Source organism: Glycine max, chromosome 3 (genome assembly GCF_000004515.6).
Source record: "Glycine max cultivar Williams 82 chromosome 3, Glycine_max_v4.0, whole genome shotgun sequence".
NCBI classification, from domain to species: domain Eukaryota; kingdom Viridiplantae; phylum Streptophyta; class Magnoliopsida; order Fabales; family Fabaceae; genus Glycine; species Glycine max.
This window is the reverse complement of record NC_016090.4, coordinates 5,666,289-5,684,118: the sequence shown is the minus strand read 5'-3', so window position 1 is coordinate 5,684,118 and position 17,830 is coordinate 5,666,289. Positions and strand designations below refer to the sequence as shown.

The 17,830-nt window shown below is 33.1% G+C and overlaps 4 long non-coding RNA genes across 5 annotated transcripts; all 4 read right to left on the bottom strand.

Annotated features, from left to right (window-relative positions):
- Nucleotides 1–66: 66 nt before the first annotated feature.
- Nucleotides 67–2,150, bottom strand: LOC121174659 (uncharacterized). The gene is made up of 3 exons (XR_005890913.1): nucleotides 2,052–2,150; nucleotides 461–710; nucleotides 67–357 (listed from the first exon to the last, which is right to left on the bottom strand). It is a non-coding gene; the product is annotated as an uncharacterized lncRNA (long non-coding RNA).
- Nucleotides 2,151–2,440: 290 nt separating this feature from the next.
- LOC121174653 (uncharacterized) lies at nucleotides 2,441–4,197 on the bottom strand. The gene is made up of 4 exons (XR_005890906.1): nucleotides 4,061–4,197; nucleotides 3,838–3,971; nucleotides 3,557–3,649; nucleotides 2,441–3,468 (listed from the first exon to the last, which is right to left on the bottom strand). It is a non-coding gene; the product is annotated as an uncharacterized lncRNA (long non-coding RNA).
- A 183-nt stretch (nucleotides 4,198–4,380) lies between these two features.
- Nucleotides 4,381–5,656, bottom strand: LOC121174654 (uncharacterized). The gene is made up of 5 exons (XR_005890907.1): nucleotides 5,310–5,656; nucleotides 5,061–5,195; nucleotides 4,838–4,971; nucleotides 4,557–4,649; nucleotides 4,381–4,468 (listed from the first exon to the last, which is right to left on the bottom strand). It is a non-coding gene; the product is annotated as an uncharacterized lncRNA (long non-coding RNA).
- Nucleotides 5,657–6,691: 1,035 nt separating this feature from the next.
- LOC121174658 (uncharacterized) lies at nucleotides 6,692–7,723 on the bottom strand. 2 transcript variants are annotated; one of them, XR_005890912.1, is made up of 4 exons: nucleotides 7,564–7,723; nucleotides 7,222–7,460; nucleotides 6,972–7,032; nucleotides 6,692–6,865 (listed from the first exon to the last, which is right to left on the bottom strand). It is a non-coding gene; the product is annotated as an uncharacterized lncRNA (long non-coding RNA). The 2 variants fall into 2 exon arrangements; XR_005890911.1 differs by having other exon boundaries at nucleotides 7,222–7,723.
- Nucleotides 7,724–17,830: the final 10,107 nt, after the last annotated feature.

Below are 17,830 nucleotides of genomic sequence, written 5' to 3'. Positions count from 1 at the left end.
TATAACAACAGGTGAAGATATCAAACAACAGGTGGCATACCAGTCGAGCTTGTTGAGGCAACTAAGGTCTGCATCTAAAGATTCTAAACTTGATTTGGTTTCATAACTGGTATAAGGTGCATTGAATATAAAAGAAGTTGTAATCACAAGTATACAGATTAGGAATAAGGCAAATAACATTTCAGATTATAATTAACATGATCCTATCAGCAGTTGTGGTTACCTAATTCCTGACACTCACTTCACATGAAGAAGATCAACAAGCAATTGTAAAGCTCCAGAATCACCACAGACCTCCCACACAGCTGATTGGACATCTGTATCTGATAGTTGCCTCTCCCTTTCAGGTCCAGCAAGCTTCATAGAAACATGAACATATACAATGCAATTCAATATAATGCTTATCACTTACCTTCAGGATTCTAAACTTCTAGCTAAATGTAATAAATTTAAAATTCACCTCATTTTATCACAGCTTAAAATCTGCCAACAATCGAAAATGTAATAAATTTAAACTCTACCAAGTACGGTTGCATTCCCTCAAATCAAAAGATCTTGAAAAGCAGACCACCATGAGTGGCAAAAAATGGTGCGAAGACAAGCGACTCAACTGCCATGAGCTTGATGAGGATGTTGAGTGAAGGGCCTGAAGTATCTTTGAGAGGGTCTCCAATGGTATCCCCCATAACAGTCTGCAAAAAGACAATTTGCTGCAAGAAGAGATTGATATGTAATTCTAGTCAAGGATAAAAATTATCATTAGGAAATATTCAAAACTTTATACTTAAATTTGAAAAATTATTACGAGAGCCCACTTAACATAGGTAAGCACCACGTCATATAATTCTGCATAAGTTGCCACATTCTTTTTTTTTTCTTTTCAAAATCAACAAGAAGGACAACACACATCTTTCTCGTGATCACAAATTGCGATTTTCAGGTTGCTAGCTCCAAGGGCAAAGCATATTCCAAGTTGCATTGACCAATATTTCATAATGAATTAGCCAAATCATCCTATGGTCCTATCTTAGCCCAGAGAAGCAACTAGATCCAGTGTAGCTAAAAAACTTAAGAGGACAAAAACCGGAAAAAAAAATCTTAAGAGGACAAAAAGAAAATAACCCTGTATATATTATAGGGGCTAAAAAACTATTTAAGTCTTTTCTTAAAATCTTCATATGTACTTGTATACGATTATTAATAAAAGGAAGTGAAATCTGTCATTCCATACCAGTACTAAGCTACCACTTACACTAAGACTCCTACTTCTAAGCAAGTTTCTATTTTAAATGATAAATCACACATGACACAACAATCTGGATCAGTTGTACAGTTCAAATAAAATGAATAAAATGATTTCACCAAAATGGAAAAGAGAAGGGATAGGCACACACCTATATACTTTTACTCTATAATTAAGTTTTCCTTTACAGCTTCTTTCTTTAATTTGACAGAATACGAATTACTTTATATAAGTGATGTCCCATATGAAACGTAGAAAGGAACAATTAATTAGGAAAAAATGACTTCTTTTTTTTCCTAACTCCCTTTGTTCTATGCACTCATCATGCTCTTTTAATTTATTATTAGCATCAATCCAGTATACTATTTATGTATATACTCACTATGCAAACGTATTACGTATGCAATCAAATAAAATATTTTAAAATACTAAAAAACTTTCCTTTATTACGTAATCCACCAAATAAAATATTTGAAAAATATTAAAATCTTACACGTCAAAATATTAAAAAAAATTACTTATAAATATGGTCAATAAACTTTCCTTTTTAAATTATATTTTTTTATCCATAAACTTAAACTAAATTTTGTTTAAAAAGATGAAGTCCAATATATAATAATAATTTTTTATGGAAGATAGATATAGCATTGCTAAATAGAAAGAGAAGAGCAGCTCACTGAGCTTCTTCAAGAATAACTATGCCTTCTTCGCTCTTCACTGAAAATAATTATAAGCTCGAGTAGTATTAACTAAGTACTAACCACTACATAAACTGAGAAATAGATAACTATGGCTTCTTTTAGCTTACCTTGGTATTAACTAAATGAGGAACCCGAACCCTTTTGAAGCCATCAGGTAAACGCTAACAAGGTGAAGGGTTTTCCATATCAGTAAAAGCATTGCAAACCTGCAAACAAATCACAACCAAATAATTAGCATACAGATTTTGTTTTGTCCAACACTAAAATAAAGATCTTTACTAATAATTAAAAGACCCAAAAATCATGTTAATCTGCCACAAGTTGAAATTTGATACTGCCAATTATAATTTAACTATCTGAAAGCATAATACTATTGAGACAAGTAATTCTCACTTGCTAGGAAGATTATTTGGGTAAGGATTAAAACAGGGACAAATATGTTATAGTTTATGCCTACATTACTGTCCAAGTCAATATGATGACCAATCAATCACCTGTTTTTCATCCTGAAGCCCTCTATTAACTTAGTAATTTAACATGCTGAACAATTAATATTACCACTTTTGTGAAACCAAGTTTAAATCTTATTAAAGAAAACAATATAACATGCTACTAAACAATACAACTTTGCTTGAAACAAATCAATGGATTGACAGTAGCACAATGGCAATACTACTTTATGGAACTGTAACAATTGAATGATACACATACAACACACTTTTACAATTTTCTATTCCATATATCTTGCTAATAATAGGAATTGTTACACTGCCATAAATATTAAAAGAATCTGACATTCTCTATCGGGACTTGGGATAATTTGACTTCCGTCCTTAATGACAATGGTATCATCACTGTGTACCTTGACCCCATCAACAAGTATTGTATTTTGAGTTCTTGACTACAGCATGAATGCATGATACACCTAGAAACAAAAGAATTAAAATAAAAGGAGTAAAATATGAAAAGGAAAGGAGATAACACCCTTCTTGAAGTGATATATAAACATCTAATACTTCAACCCAGAATGAGGGGTGTAAAAAACATTTAAAAATAATTATTTAAGTAATCAGTATTCATTCACCATCATGAAGCTGAAACAAGGTATATATATTTAAGTAATCAGTATATATATTTTTTCTTATTATTGTCCTAGCTGTGATTTCCTAAGTTTTAACTCTAAAAAAGCAACATAGTGCACAAGGTCTGCGAGAATGGCTGAGTAGCGGCGCCGCGAGATCTATAGATGAAAGTTAACATAAAAATCATACATTTAAATAGACTCACAAAATAGAAACTATACATTTAAATAAAAGTTTTAAATGAATAATGTTTGGAGTTTTAAAAGCAAACAAAAAAGCAATGCACTACAGTTAAACAAACAATTCATACTTTTCATTCCTTTTGAGCAGTCATCATCAACAGAGGAAATAATATAAACTTCCACCTGATTGCACCCTTCTCCCTCCTTTTCTGGTGAATCTTGAACCTCCTTTCTTTTCTTCTTGTCTTTCTTTGACCTACCTACAAAAGCAGGACAAATTTCATGTGAAAACGAATGTATAGTTTCCAAATGCAAGAGTGAAATCCACCAGAAAATGTATTTTATTACATGGTTTGATAGCTGCTCCAGTATCAGAATCTCTGTGCCCATCTAACCCTTGGATCTCCTCAGCTTTACAATGAGGATTGTACATTACTCCATCTGACACCATTGGTTAAAAAAACAAAGATGTTGAGAATGAACATTAGTTTACTTAATTTTATAAAAGAGGTGTATACTAGATGCCAGAACAGGGAGAAACAATAACAACAAAAACAAAATTAATACAATATAGCATTAGAAAAGTAATGAACAGTTCTACAAGCCAACACCCAATAATCATCACTCACCACTTTGCTCATCCAAATCAACCTCTTGGCCTTTCAGTTTTCATTTCCTAACTAAATTCTTGTCCTTGCTCTTTCTCTTTTTGTTGATGGAAGTTTTCTCCTTTTTTGCCTCTTTAACCTGCATTCCATTGGCACTATCCAATGAAACAAAACAACCACTTTATTTCAGGGACAACTCAACAAAATGCGATGAATATGAAAGCATAATATCAACATAGTTTACCTTCACTGTTCTGCGTGGCAACAATTATCTCAACATCAAGGTTTTGTTCCCTGTACCTCTTATTCTTCTTCTTTTCCCCACTGTGTGAGTGTCTTTTCCCCTTCTTCATCACTTTCATCGTAACAAAAACTCAACCTGTGAAAAATATAAAACATCAACAATATTATCGTTACTCCGAAAATTAAGAATAAACTATATAACATGTAGTAGTTGCTATTGATTGATAAAAAGGACAAATAATTGGAGTACCTTTTAGATTTGAGAAATATGATAGATAAGTTGCATGCGACGAGGGGAGGGAAGAATAACAATCGTCGTTGTAAACTTCCACCTGATTGCACCCTTCTCCCTCCTTTTCTGGTGAATCTTGAACCTCCTTTCTTTTCTTCTTGTCTTTCTTTGACCTACCTACAAAAGCAGGACAAATTTCATGTGAAAACGAATGTATAGTTTCCAAATGCAAGAGTGAAATCCACCAGAAAATGTATTTTATTACATGGTTTGATAGCTGCTCCAGTATCAGAATCTCTGTGCCCATCTAACCCTTGGATCTCCTCAGCTTTACAATGAGGATTGTACATTACTCCATCTGACACCATTGGTTAAAAAAACAAAGATGTTGAGAATGAACATTAGTTTACTTAATTTTATAAAAGAGGTGTATACTAGATGCCAGAACAGGGAGAAACAATAACAACAAAAACAAAATTAATACAATATAGCATTAGAAAAGTAATGAACAGTTCTACAAGCCAACACCCAATAATCATCACTCACCACTTTGCTCATCCAAATCAACCTCTTGGCCTTTCAGTTTTCATTTCCTAACTAAATTCTTGTCCTTGCTCTTTCTCTTTTTGTTGATGGAAGTTTTCTCCTTTTTTGCCTCTTTAACCTGCATTCCATTGGCACTATCCAATGAAACAAAACAACCACTTTATTTCAGGGACAACTCAACAAAATGCGATGAATATGAAAGCATAATATCAACATAGTTTACCTTCACTGTTCTGCGTGGCAACAATTATCTCAACATCAAGGTTTTGTTCCCTGTACCTCTTATTCTTCTTCTTTTCCCCACTGTGTGAGTGTCTTTTCCCCTTCTTCATCACTTTCATCGTAACAAAAACTCAACCTGTGAAAAATATAAAACATCAACAATATTATCGTTACTCCGAAAATTAAGAATAAACTATATAACATGTAGTAGTTGCTATTGATTGATAAAAAGGACAAATAATTGGAGTACCTTTTAGATTTGAGAAATAATGATAGATAAGTTGCATGCGACGAGGGAGGGAAGAATAACAATCGTCGTTGTTAACAAAGGTATTGAGTATTGTGTGGTAGCGCAGCTAGGGCAATTGGGACATGGACTGCACGATGAAACAATTCACAAGAAATTTGATCCACTTAGAAGTTAAAACCCTTTCCTTTACAGTGGCGTATAACCTAATATTTTTGAGACAGCAGGCTAGGTTTGAGGTACACAATGTGGGTGAGGTTCAGGGTTTGAGGTACACCATGTGGGTGAGCTTCAAGGGGCAAGGTAAAAAGTTTGACGGAGATCGACAATGACTGAGGAAGAAACGTGAATGGTCTGCGAGAATGACTGAGTAGCGGCGCCGCGGGTTTAGGTTAGTTTTTATATTCGTAATACTACGACGGTCCTAGGTCAAAACCCGTCGTTGACTTCGTTGTACGTAATTACAAGTTTGTCACTACCATACATTCTAAGACGGTTATTTATAACCGCCTTAAAATGTACGACGTGAAAAATTATTTTTTTCTCTATAATTGCAAAATTGCCACCGCGCCTTTTACTAAAACGGTTCTCCAGAACCGTTGTAGATCGCGCGATGTAGAATGCCATAATTCTAGTAGTGCAAGCAGCCATTACTATTACAAGCAATCCAGTGTGTCATGGGAAGACTAAACATTTCAACATCAAATTCTATTTTTTGATAGAGATGCAGCAAAGTGGAAAAATGAACTTAATTTACTATAAGTCTGAAGATCAATTGACTGACATGTTTACAAAACTATTGCCTATCAACAAATTTGAACTCTTCAGGAAAAGTATTGGAGTTTGCATTTCCTAAAGCAAGGAGGAGTGTTAAATTTCTTTAAATTATTTTTGTAACTACATATTTTGTTTTTATTTGTTTTTGTTATGGATTAAAGCTATTACTAAAATTTAGGAGCAAGTCACTTAAAATTTTCAGTTTTCCTGAAATTAATAAATGATTAATTTTTGTTTTCCTTTATATTGTATTGCTGCTCAGAATAATTTGATTAAGCAAAAATTATTATATTTCCTCCACCTTGTATTGTTTCTCTTCTTCCTTGCTTATTATATTTTTCTGCTACAAAACTACCAATGGCTTAAGGCATGTATCAATCCTATTCTCTTCCCTTATCCAAAGCACTCTTCTATCTTCAGAACTTGCCATGACTTCCTCCACCCTTAGTCCTGCAAGATCAGCTTTATACACAAAATACTATTTGTATAGCAATGCATCTACTGATGCTATTTTGCTTCAAAGCACATATATATTGTGAAGCACCTCTAGCATGTGATTGAAACACTGAACTACATTTGGGTGACGCAAATAATCCAACACAAAAAAATAGTAACAGAAGTTTTTGATATAAAATTTTGTGAACTACATTTTGGTGAAGTCTCACATCTGGTAGAAGTAAAAAGGTTGAGTATCATATAAGTGAGGTGAAGTCCTACATTATTATGTTTCTCAATCGAAGCAAGATGGACACATTCTATATGTATGAGATTCAGTCAGCATCCTGCAAACAAACAAAATAATGTAGTTAATTTTAAACAGTTTTAAGAAAAAGTGGTAAGCTATGGATGTTTGCCAAATCATAAATCAAAACATTTCTTAATGCTTACTCTTTTGAAACCAAAAAATTGTACAATGTTGGAATGTCCAGCTGTTTAGAAGTTGTGCATGCTGACAATCCACGAAAAAAAATATAATTTTAAGATTATGACATTTGAATAATATGAAAAAAGAATCATGGTCATGAATAAACTAAACTTGGGCTATTGTAGTGGAGTTTCACCTCTGAAATTTATATGACTTCCATATATATCTTTGATTTAGTAGTTCCATTAAAATGCCAATGATCAAAAACCTTACCCATCATCAGCCATCATTCATCCCTCAAACTTCCCGAGTTTTTGTTTGGATTCAAAATGACTTGCCATACGAAGCCTGTACCAAAAAGGTGCTCAAGCTTTTCTTATGGAAGTTTGATGTTTTCTTCGAGATTATGGAACCCTTCCACACTGATGAGACCCAAACCTCCACTCTGATCTTTTGCATCAAAAGCTTTGCATGTATGATTCCTTTCTTCTAGTTCTATCCCATTCAGAGAACTGGTGTCAAGTGCATATCAGTAGTGTATAGGCAACTTTGAGCATTTCAAATACTGACGTACCCAACTTGAAAAAAATTCAGGGATTCAAGTGGAAATCCAACCTCAACATATATCATTCCTTGCATCAATGGATAACCTTCGTAGAGAGCAGTATACTACAATTTCCTACAACACAATAATAATGGAAAAAACAAAACCTCAGATATGTTTTGCCAAAGAATTTGAAATGGCTAGAAATTAAAGGATATGCAACATTTTCAGTTATCTGCCAATATATACATGGGACGCATGCCTTACTGAAATATCTCAGATTATCCTATGTAGTTGGCCTCTTATAGTCTGGTGCCCAATGAAAAGCTTTGCAATTAAAAATTCAGCTATTGAGAAAGGATCACTTTCACGTCAATTAAATCAGAAGTTCTGTTTAGATCTTGTTCAAAGTTGAATTCATATCCATTGAGAGTTGCAGTTTCTCTGGGCCACTCTACCATCTCTGAAAAACAAACTACACTCAACTAATTGTGAAAATTATATTTATTATTCAAAAGAAAAATATTTTTAAGATAATAAAGAAATTTTCATTGAATGATTATATTAACATTTTTTATCCACATCTTTGGGTATTGATGCATTTCCAAAAAACATTTTTTGCGTGGTAATATTAATAAAATGATTAAAATAAACTATAATTTATTTGATATGAGAAGAGACTCTCTTAAAAAAAATGAAAAAAGAGTGAAAAATAAAGTTATTTGATTGAGATGAAAAAAGTGTAAAAGAAATTTAATGTTTAAATTAAAGTGTTTAGGTCAATAATAAAAGAAAAAAACTGAAAAAGAGATTAAATAAACGCTCATTTTACCCCAAAAAAATACGTTTATGTAATTATATATATTAGATAAAAATGTATAGTTTTTTACAAATTAAAGTCACCTAAACAGTTATACAAATTGCATATATAATTGATTATACCTTGAGTAAAAGTCACTAGAAAGCAAACTTGATTCCAAATTAAGCATAATCAACTATGACATTTGAATAACTTATTATATGTGACATGATACCCTAATTTGAAAGTTCTAGCGAGGGTTAATGAGGGGCTTGAGGGACAATTTTAGCAACCAACAATTTTGTGTATTGCATCCTTTTTATTATTTCTTTTCCTGCCTCTTATTCTCTTTTTGAGATAAAAAGGAAAAACATGTGGGTCTCACATTATTTTTAAAACTTTGATCAACTTTTCACATGTAACAAACATCCTAGACAATCATTAAGTCTTATATATACAAACATATATGGAGTAATTTCTTCAAGATCGTTGGAGTGGGACCTCACTTCATCTCTCTCAATATTTGAAACTTATTTCAAGCCATTAGAAACATTGATTTTTAATTTAATGGACAATTTTTTTCTTCTTTCTTTTTTATTTTGTTTTTTTCCTATTTTTTTTCAATTTACTCCTCTATTTTCTCTCTACATTAGCCATCGTGCACTATCAAAAATCACCATAAGTGTTACTTCTACTCTTCCTCATCTTCCCCTTGTGGTTGTTGCCCCGCCAATAACCATCAACGGAATCATCTTTTGATGTGTCAGAATGTTATAGGTGTAACATTTCATTTTTCGTGAATTAAATTAAAAAAGTTTTTCATTTAAAATAAATAGAGTTTTAGAAAAAAAAATGATGAGGTTTTTTTAATTAAATAAATAAAGAGAAATAGTTGTATTAAAATAATTATTTGAAGAAAAAATATATTTGATTTGTTGATTTGATAGGAAATAAAATAGAGTTTGTTTTTATAAAATAATAAATAAATAAATAGAGTAAATAATAAGTTGTAAGTACCCTAGGTATAAATAGCGACATGCTAGGTCAGTCTTCAAACTGACTTCTCTGCCTCCTCTCTGCCTCTCAATTTTGTTTTTTTCTTTTCTTCTTCCCAAAATCCTCTCTTTTTCCACAGACCACCAAACATGTCTCACAAAAATGATGATCTCAGGCTCATTCATCATTGGATTGTCGTGAAATTTAAGCATCAGGTTCACAACCTAATTCTGAGCACTCTCACCATTGGGAATTTCGGAATCATGATTAAACTGAGAGAAATACCCTTCGCATATTAGCCTTTTATTTTCCAGCAGAAGCCCAAAACTGTCTCGGTAAAACTATGATCCTGGATTCATTAACCGTTGGATTGTCGTCCAATTTTGATATGTGGTTCGAAATTCATTTCCGCACGACTTCATAGTTGGATTTGCAAAATAATATCTTTGGATGGAGAAAGATGCATCGCACGAAGACGGTACAAAATGGAGGTTTCAATCCCTGTCTTTCTCTCTAACGTTTGGGAATTCTATCAGAGTAATCAGAGGAAAAAATTGAGGAATCTCAGGAAATTGCTAGAGATGTCGCTATTGCTTTCGGAAGACACGTGAGTCCGCTTAGAGGTACTGAATGAGTTATTCACAATTGGGGATTAGTGAGAACATGTGTAGGGATCCTTAGAGTGTCAATTGGAATGAGTTTTAGGGTGTTTCTGCAATTTTTATTTTATCCTTATAATTGTAACTGTGAATTATATATGTTTCATGAACTGGTTGATGTCCCAATGAGAAATTGTTGTGAAATTAATGTGTTCTTTTGTTGAGTGTGAACCTAAAAAAATTGAGCTTTTTTTATTAACGTAAATTATATTCTAAATAGTATTATTTTTAATGACTTATTTTATATGAATTATTATCTTATCCTATATTTTTCCACGAGGATAATCAACATGTTGTGTGTGTGTGTGTGTGTGTGTGTGTGTGCACGTGATTGAGATGTTGTGTGCATTGAGTTATGAACTATGAATAGTACAATCACACGACTATAAGTCCCTTTAAGGGTCACGAGTTAATGCTAAGTCCCTTTTAGAGCGATGAGTTAATGCTAAAACCCTTTAAGGGCGACGAGTTAATGCTAAAACTTTTTAAGGGAGACGAGTTAATGCTAAGACTCTTAAAGGGCAACGAGTTAAAACTATTTTGAGAACAATTGAGAATTCGTGTGTTTTGTATAGTTCATAGATAGAATCTGTGTGCTAAAATATTTTCTGAGATGGACCTGAATCAGGAGGGAGAGACCTTGACGGACTCTTTGGAGTGTAGGCCTTGGAGGTCACCCGGTTTGAGTGCTCCTTTAAGCCTATGTTGATCCCATATGGTTGGAGCATTCTCGCAAAATACTGTGACCCTGATTGGTCTCCCTATGATCTTATCTAGTGAGAGTGACCTGACTTGCTAGTGTGTGGTTTGTCTTGTTATGTACTCCTAAGTGCCCCAGGGTGATTTTTCATTGACATGGTACCACATTGCATATAGGCTTGAGTCTTAGCATAATTGTTGCATACGTTTGCTAATTGTTTATTATGAAATTTATGTGTTATTATGTCTTGATCGGAGTGTGTGATTTTTGTGTGATTTGATTGATGATTGAAAAGGGAATTTTGAATGAAAAGTGGTTGAATTACGTGAGTTATGTTTAAGTAAGTTTTATTTTGTTTATATGATATGTATATCTAGTTGTCTTGCTTCTCTATTAGTTAGGAATGTGATAACTCACTCCCGATGTGTTATTTGTGCTTGGATCTTGTGATGATCTAGAACTTTGTGTTCGGGGAGCAGATGACTAGGTGAATTACTTTAAGGAATCGTTTGCTGAAGGACGTCGGGACACAATACTCTGATAGGATGTGACATTGAGACATAAGTTTTTATATTAATTGTATGATGTTAGTCTATTTTATTTTACCTCACTGATTTAACAAAATATTTTTGTAAATTTTGACGGCCTTATTTTGAGCCGAATACGTTTTTAATAAGTTTTAATTGATAATAGTGAAGTGAATGTAAACCTTTCACCCACGTGAATTTGTTTATCGATATTTTTATATATTTTATTTATTTATATATATGTCGGGGTAGAAGGTGTCACAATAAGAAAATCTTAACGACATCACATACCCACAGACACCAACACCCTTGCCAACATCAAACAAAGATGAAACTCGTCAACAACATCCTTTTCATGCCTCTAAGAAACCATTATCATTGTTCGTTGATAACAACCATCATAAAGACAATGAAATCAACTTCGAAGAGAAGAACTTAGAGGGAATCCAAAGGGATATAGTGGCAATCGCCATGGTCCCCCGTGATAGCTGCAACAAAGGGAGTAAGATCCACTCGGCAACGTCACACCAGTCGCCATCATAGTCTTACCAACACGTAACACTAAGAGTACAAGGATATTTAAAATATACTTATACTGATCTAAACATGCAAATCAATTTAAGTGGCATATTCAGATCAAACAGCGGAAATTAAATATTACGAGCGTACCTCCAGTCATTGCAAATCGAACGCGAAGCGGCGCACACACGAACCTGAAAGGAAGTTTTGTTCTTCTAGACAGTTACTCGCTCTGAATAGATGATGTATTTTTTCTGAATAGACAAGTGAGTTTCGTGATACAAAACTGAGAGCACCCCATCTTATTTATAGAGTCTGTCCATCGTATAGCTCAACTTGTTATCAGAACGTGAGATAGAAGTTATCAGTTCGTGAGATAAAGAATGGGTACATGATTTGTTACTGAAGGTGGTTGCAAATATGTTGCAAAGATATGGGTTGAATGTAGATGGAAAATGGACCAGATTCAGAAATAACAAAATTTTCTAAAATAATGTAATGGGAATAAAAATTGGAACGTGGAACGTGGGCTTCCAACATTCTCCCACTTGGTCCATTTAACTCAACATCAACCGTGACAAGAAACATAATATATGAGTCATGGCGATAGATCCTCTGATCATAAGTAGTATCTTCCACGTACCACAATATATCAAATTGCGTACCATATACATTGGAATGGAGTATTTGTTGTTTTGCAATTGGAGTAGTACACAATGTCCTCTCATCATAGGTTGTGCATTGATTGTAGTAGTTTGCTGTGACAAATGACAATTGTACAGCACACCTTTAATTCAAACCACTATTGGAAGCATTGACATATGTGAAAAGGAGCTCGTTATATGAAAAATTGCCATTCATTGTATCTGCTAACAAGTACAGCAGAATTCTTCAGTATCAATGAAAGGTATCACATATTTTCGCCATAATAGAAGACTTAATGGCAACGCATTGTTCTGAACGATTTTTGGTTGAATTTTTTGCTTACCACTGAAAATTAAAATTTACTAGCTGCTGGGCCTTTACAATGGATCATGTACTGTTTTGTACTGTTGTAAATGGATATGAATCCTTGAAAAATTAAGTACATCTGTACATGTTTGGATGAGTGTGATAAAAAATGATTTTGTAGTCAAGTGAATTTTTCTTGTTGCTAAATTACATATTTTATCCTTTTTATGTTTTAGTTTTGGTTTAGTTTGATTGTTTGTTTTAGAAATTTTATTTTAGTCTCTAATATTTTTAAATAACTTCAAATTAGTCATTGCTACCAATTGCTAAACGCAACAGAAACATGTACAAAGGTTTTTCACAAGTTAATAGTTGATTAGTGGTAATCACTTCTTGCACCACTTTTTTTCTTCCTACACCATCCAAAAAACAAGAATACCCCTTACCAGACATCTTCTGTCCTTGCCTCTCCCAAAAAATCCTAGCCATGAAGCCTCCATAACCATTGTGCCTCAACACAATCACACTCCGAACACCATTGTGCCCTCATGGGATTTGTAGCTGGCAGTGCTCCTTGGTCTATATCTTGGATCTCAATGCACAAATGAATGAGAAATGAGGAGAAGGAGAAGAAGGTATCTGTAGAATTGGTGGTGAGAAATGAAGGGATAAAGTAGGGCATATGCGAATGGGGTGTGAGATTTTCCATTTGTGCGAAAAAGAGAAATTTGGCCTTTTACACTTTCGGAATGCCTATTCCAAAATATGATTTTTCATATTTCATAATAAGCATTTTGGAATACCTTTTTGGATTACTTATTCCTATTGCGAAATACCTATTATGGAATAGGATTTTCATATTCCAAAATACGAATAAGTAATCAAGAAACGTATTCTAAAATACAAATTTTGGAATATGAAAAATATTATTCTGGAAGTGTATACAAAATTAGCGTCTTACAAATTCATGTATCTAGAATGGGGTTGCACTTTACACCTCTTCGTTGGTTTTCGATTCCATTTTCACTTTGTTCCTTTCACCAAAATCATCAATGGTGGTGTTGGGTGGTGCTGTTTGCGTGCTGGTGGTTGGGTGGAGGTGGGGCTACGGTGGTGGTGGTGGTGGTGTTTGAGGGGTAGTTTTGCCTGCTTAGATTTTTGTGAGGTGCAAGAAAAAAAATGGAATGTAGGAAGTAATTCCCTTGATCACTTGACCAATAAAAAGCCTAAGGCCCAACGTGATACCTAACCAAAAGGCTAATAACAAATGATATTTTATGTTTAAGTATTAATATCTAAATTGTTTTTTCCATTTGAAAAGGCTAATAACAAATGATATTTTTTTATTACGAATTTCATGTAATTTTTTCATAAAAAACAAATACAAAATTTAGATATTTATTATGAATGGACAATATATTATAACTTTTTTTTTCAACTTTGGTGTTGCTTTTTATAATTCTAAGGCAGGCTTTTCGGTCAAATAGCATTTTTTTGGTGTTGTAATCTCTTTCCAGAAGTTCTGGAAGTTGTTGATAAAGTTTCATTTCCTTCGGCTTAAAAAAAAAAAAAAAAAACCTTAGGCTGGGTTGTTAATTGATCACTTTTTACAATTGTAGATTCATTCTTAAGCTTCAAAATGCTCAGCAATAGTATAACCCCTCTGAATTATCAGCAATCTATTAATACTATATTTTTGGTATGTAAAATTCCAAAATCCTCTGGTTCTAGTGTCTAGTAATGTTTTATGCTGAATGTTAGTGTCAACACAACACACTATAGGAAATAATTGAAGATAGATAGAAAAGTAGGTGCTGCTTAGTTCTTCATTGAACTCTTTAGAACCAAGCCAGACAAAAGAAAAGTTTTATGGTACCATAATATAGAGTGCTAAAATTGATCAATGTTGGTCTTAGACAGATAGAAAAGAAGTCTTGCATGTAATTGTTAACTCGTTCGCAAGTATACCAAATTGTCACAAAAAATAAAATACTTAAAAGTTCGAGTGTCGAATCCACAAGGACTTTGTTTGTACTTAGATTAATGCAAACCTAATTTAAAAGCAAAGGATAAATAATTTAAAATAAAGATAAAAAAATATAGGAGATAAGATAAAGATTTAAAAGAAAGGATAAAAGATTTAAAGATAAAAATAGAAGATAGAGAAAATAAAATATTTAAATTAAGATATGATAAAGATAAAAGAAAATAGAAGATAAAAGATAAGATAAGAAAAGTAAAAGATAAAAATAAAATAAAATCAAAATTTGATAAGATTGAGTCCTGCCTTGTTTGTCTAAGATGCATGAGTTTATGATTTTTCTTTATCAATTTAGGTGACTCTGTTCTACCCACATCTATTCAATTACTTGCCCCTGATCCCTCATGATGACAAACCTATTTTATTTATCTATCTTCTACCTTCCTTTGCAAAGACTCAACAAATAAAATGCATGAAGCCTCTAACAGAATATAAAGATGAATAATGCAAGATAAAAGCAGAAAAATAATAGAATAGAAAACACATTTGCATTGAGATAAGAGGGGTGAAAGAAAGTAAATCCTAGGAGAGGAGAGGGGTTCCATTGTATTATTTTTCTTCTTGGCTTGACTCCCTTTAGTTGTTGTAGTGGACTTGAGCCTGATGCTAAAAATTTTCCTTTTTGATATCTTTTAATATCTCATTTTCATATCTACAAGTCATAAATAAGAAAAATATCAAATCTTAATATTTAAGTCAAAGATAACTGCTAAATAAATATTTTTAAAGATATTTTCAATATATTTTTATCATCAAAATAACTCATATTTAGCAGTTATCAGTGATCATGGCAGAATTAGAAGGCTAAAATAATTGCTATATTCTGGGATTGTGTCAAAAGCAAAATCTTCAGGTCCTACAATTGTTAACTTGTTAGTAGCACTAGCCCTTGGATTCGGGGAGTTTCTGGCTGAGTTAGTGATCAGCTTCAACCCTCCTTGAGGTACTGAGGTGATTGCAATTTATAATTCAAAGTTGGCTCTGGAGAACCCTCCAAGAGCATCCCATTCTTCCTTTTGATTCCACCATACTATTGCCATATCTACAATTTCAGTATTTACATGTCTAGATTATGAAAAATGCAGGTGCTTCAAGGGATGTCTATTGTTCCCACTAACTTTGGATCAGGATTGGGTTATAGCAGGCTAATCTTCAAGAACAAGCATATGGATGAACAATCATCAACCTTGAAACCATACTTATATTTCCAAGCCCGAACAACATGGTTTACTAACAATTTGGCTGCCACGGACCTTTTTGGTGCTGAAGCAACTATGTTTATTACTTCACGGTTTGTTAGCACAATCCCAAATCTGTAAGAAAGAAAATTTAGACCTTTTTGGTTGGGATAAATTTTGAGAAGTTAATTGGTTGTTGTTTATTGATTAAAAGCTCTCTTAGGAAATTGATAAAAGTAAGCTATTATTTGTGCCAAATATGCTTGGACAAAACTTAGATACAGTTTTACAGGTGCTTTTAACATTGTTCTTCAATCAAAATTGGATTTCACGGTAGTAGTCTATGTTGACTTTTAATTGAAACCTTTATTACACGGATTATTAGGTGAAACTCCAATTCTAATTGAAAGACAACAACGAAAGCATTTATAAAACAAACTGCATCTAATTTTTGTTCAATATGAACTAAACACGTATGTGTGGAAACTACATGCTGTTAATTCATTTAACCTTCTTGGTTATTTCTTTTCTTACACTATTTGATCAAATATTTGCAAACATATTTGGATTGAGAGGAATACGAGAATTGAGCATAATTTAAACACTAACAATGATTGTTCTATTCCTATAACTGATTACTTGTTGATGTATGTTGTAATTCAGTTAGTTAGGAGTTAGTTAGTTTGATAGCTATGAAGGTTGTTATAGCTACATGTGCAATGTATATAAAAATAATAGTGATCATGAATGAGAAAGAATGAGAGTGTGCAGAAGTTCTAATTCAGAATTCTAAGTTTCCTCTATTTTCTCAATCAATTCTTTCATCTTCTCTTATTCTCTAACATAGAGTGAGTGAGTGCATAGTGTGAGTGTGAGTAAAGAGCTTTATTTGCTCCAACATTACTCAAGAATCAAAATCCAAAATTCGAAGTTGACATCCTGATATGAAAATGCTTACCCCATTAGAAGCCAAAACCACACAGTTATCCTCCTTGGTAAGTTTTCTTTAAGACACGTTAGGGACTGAGGCGACACCATAGTCTTTTAGGCAAAAATTTCTAAAGGCTCTTGCCATAGCCAGTCCAGGGCAGTCCCTTTTAGGCATCCATACTCTGTTTATAGTAGGATCTTCTTCTACAGCAAAAATTCTAATAGCTTCTCCTGAGTGACATTGAGGAAGAAAAGCTAGTTAGACACACACCAAGGGACATTAGAAAGAATTTCATAAAACTTATTTGGACTTGTAGGAGTAGCTTATTTCAATTAAGTTTCAAAAAGAAGGTTATTAAAATAAGTTTGGTTAGCTTATTTACTAAGTTATACAATCAAGCTTTTAGGGTCTGTTTGGATAAACTTATCTGGAAGCACTTTTAGGAGAAAAAAAATAAGAAGAAGAAATGAAATGAGTTTCTCCATAAGCTAAATTGTAGAAACTCTCTTGTATAGCTTCTCTAAAAGATGAGAGAGCTTTTACAAACTAGTATGTGCATAAGTGGTTTTGGATAAACTTACCCAAACAAGTCCTGAAAGAATCTCTCATCTAATAAGTTCTTAATGAATATGGCTTAATTAGACAATTTAACCAAATAAACTCAAAAGGGTTGTAAGATTTGGAAACTAAGAATAGGTAATACCAAAACATACTTGGAATATCTGGAGTCAAGTCAACAGTAAGTTGAACAGGAATAAGGTGATTGTCAGGTGCTCTTCTGCAAAGAACTGCACGAGAATCCCCCACATTGCCAATTATTACTTGCTCACCCTGAAATTTAAAGGGGGAAAAAGATGTTGTTATAACATTGTTGCAAAAGTATTCACAAAAAAAAGAAAAAACATAATTGCAAAAGCAACATTGGCAAGAAGGTAATGTAATTGTGAAGGTCTAGTTATACCTGTTTGATTACAGATACAGAAGTGCTACCGCCACGAAATCCATCAGTGTCAATGTTCTTAGCAAGCTTTTCATTT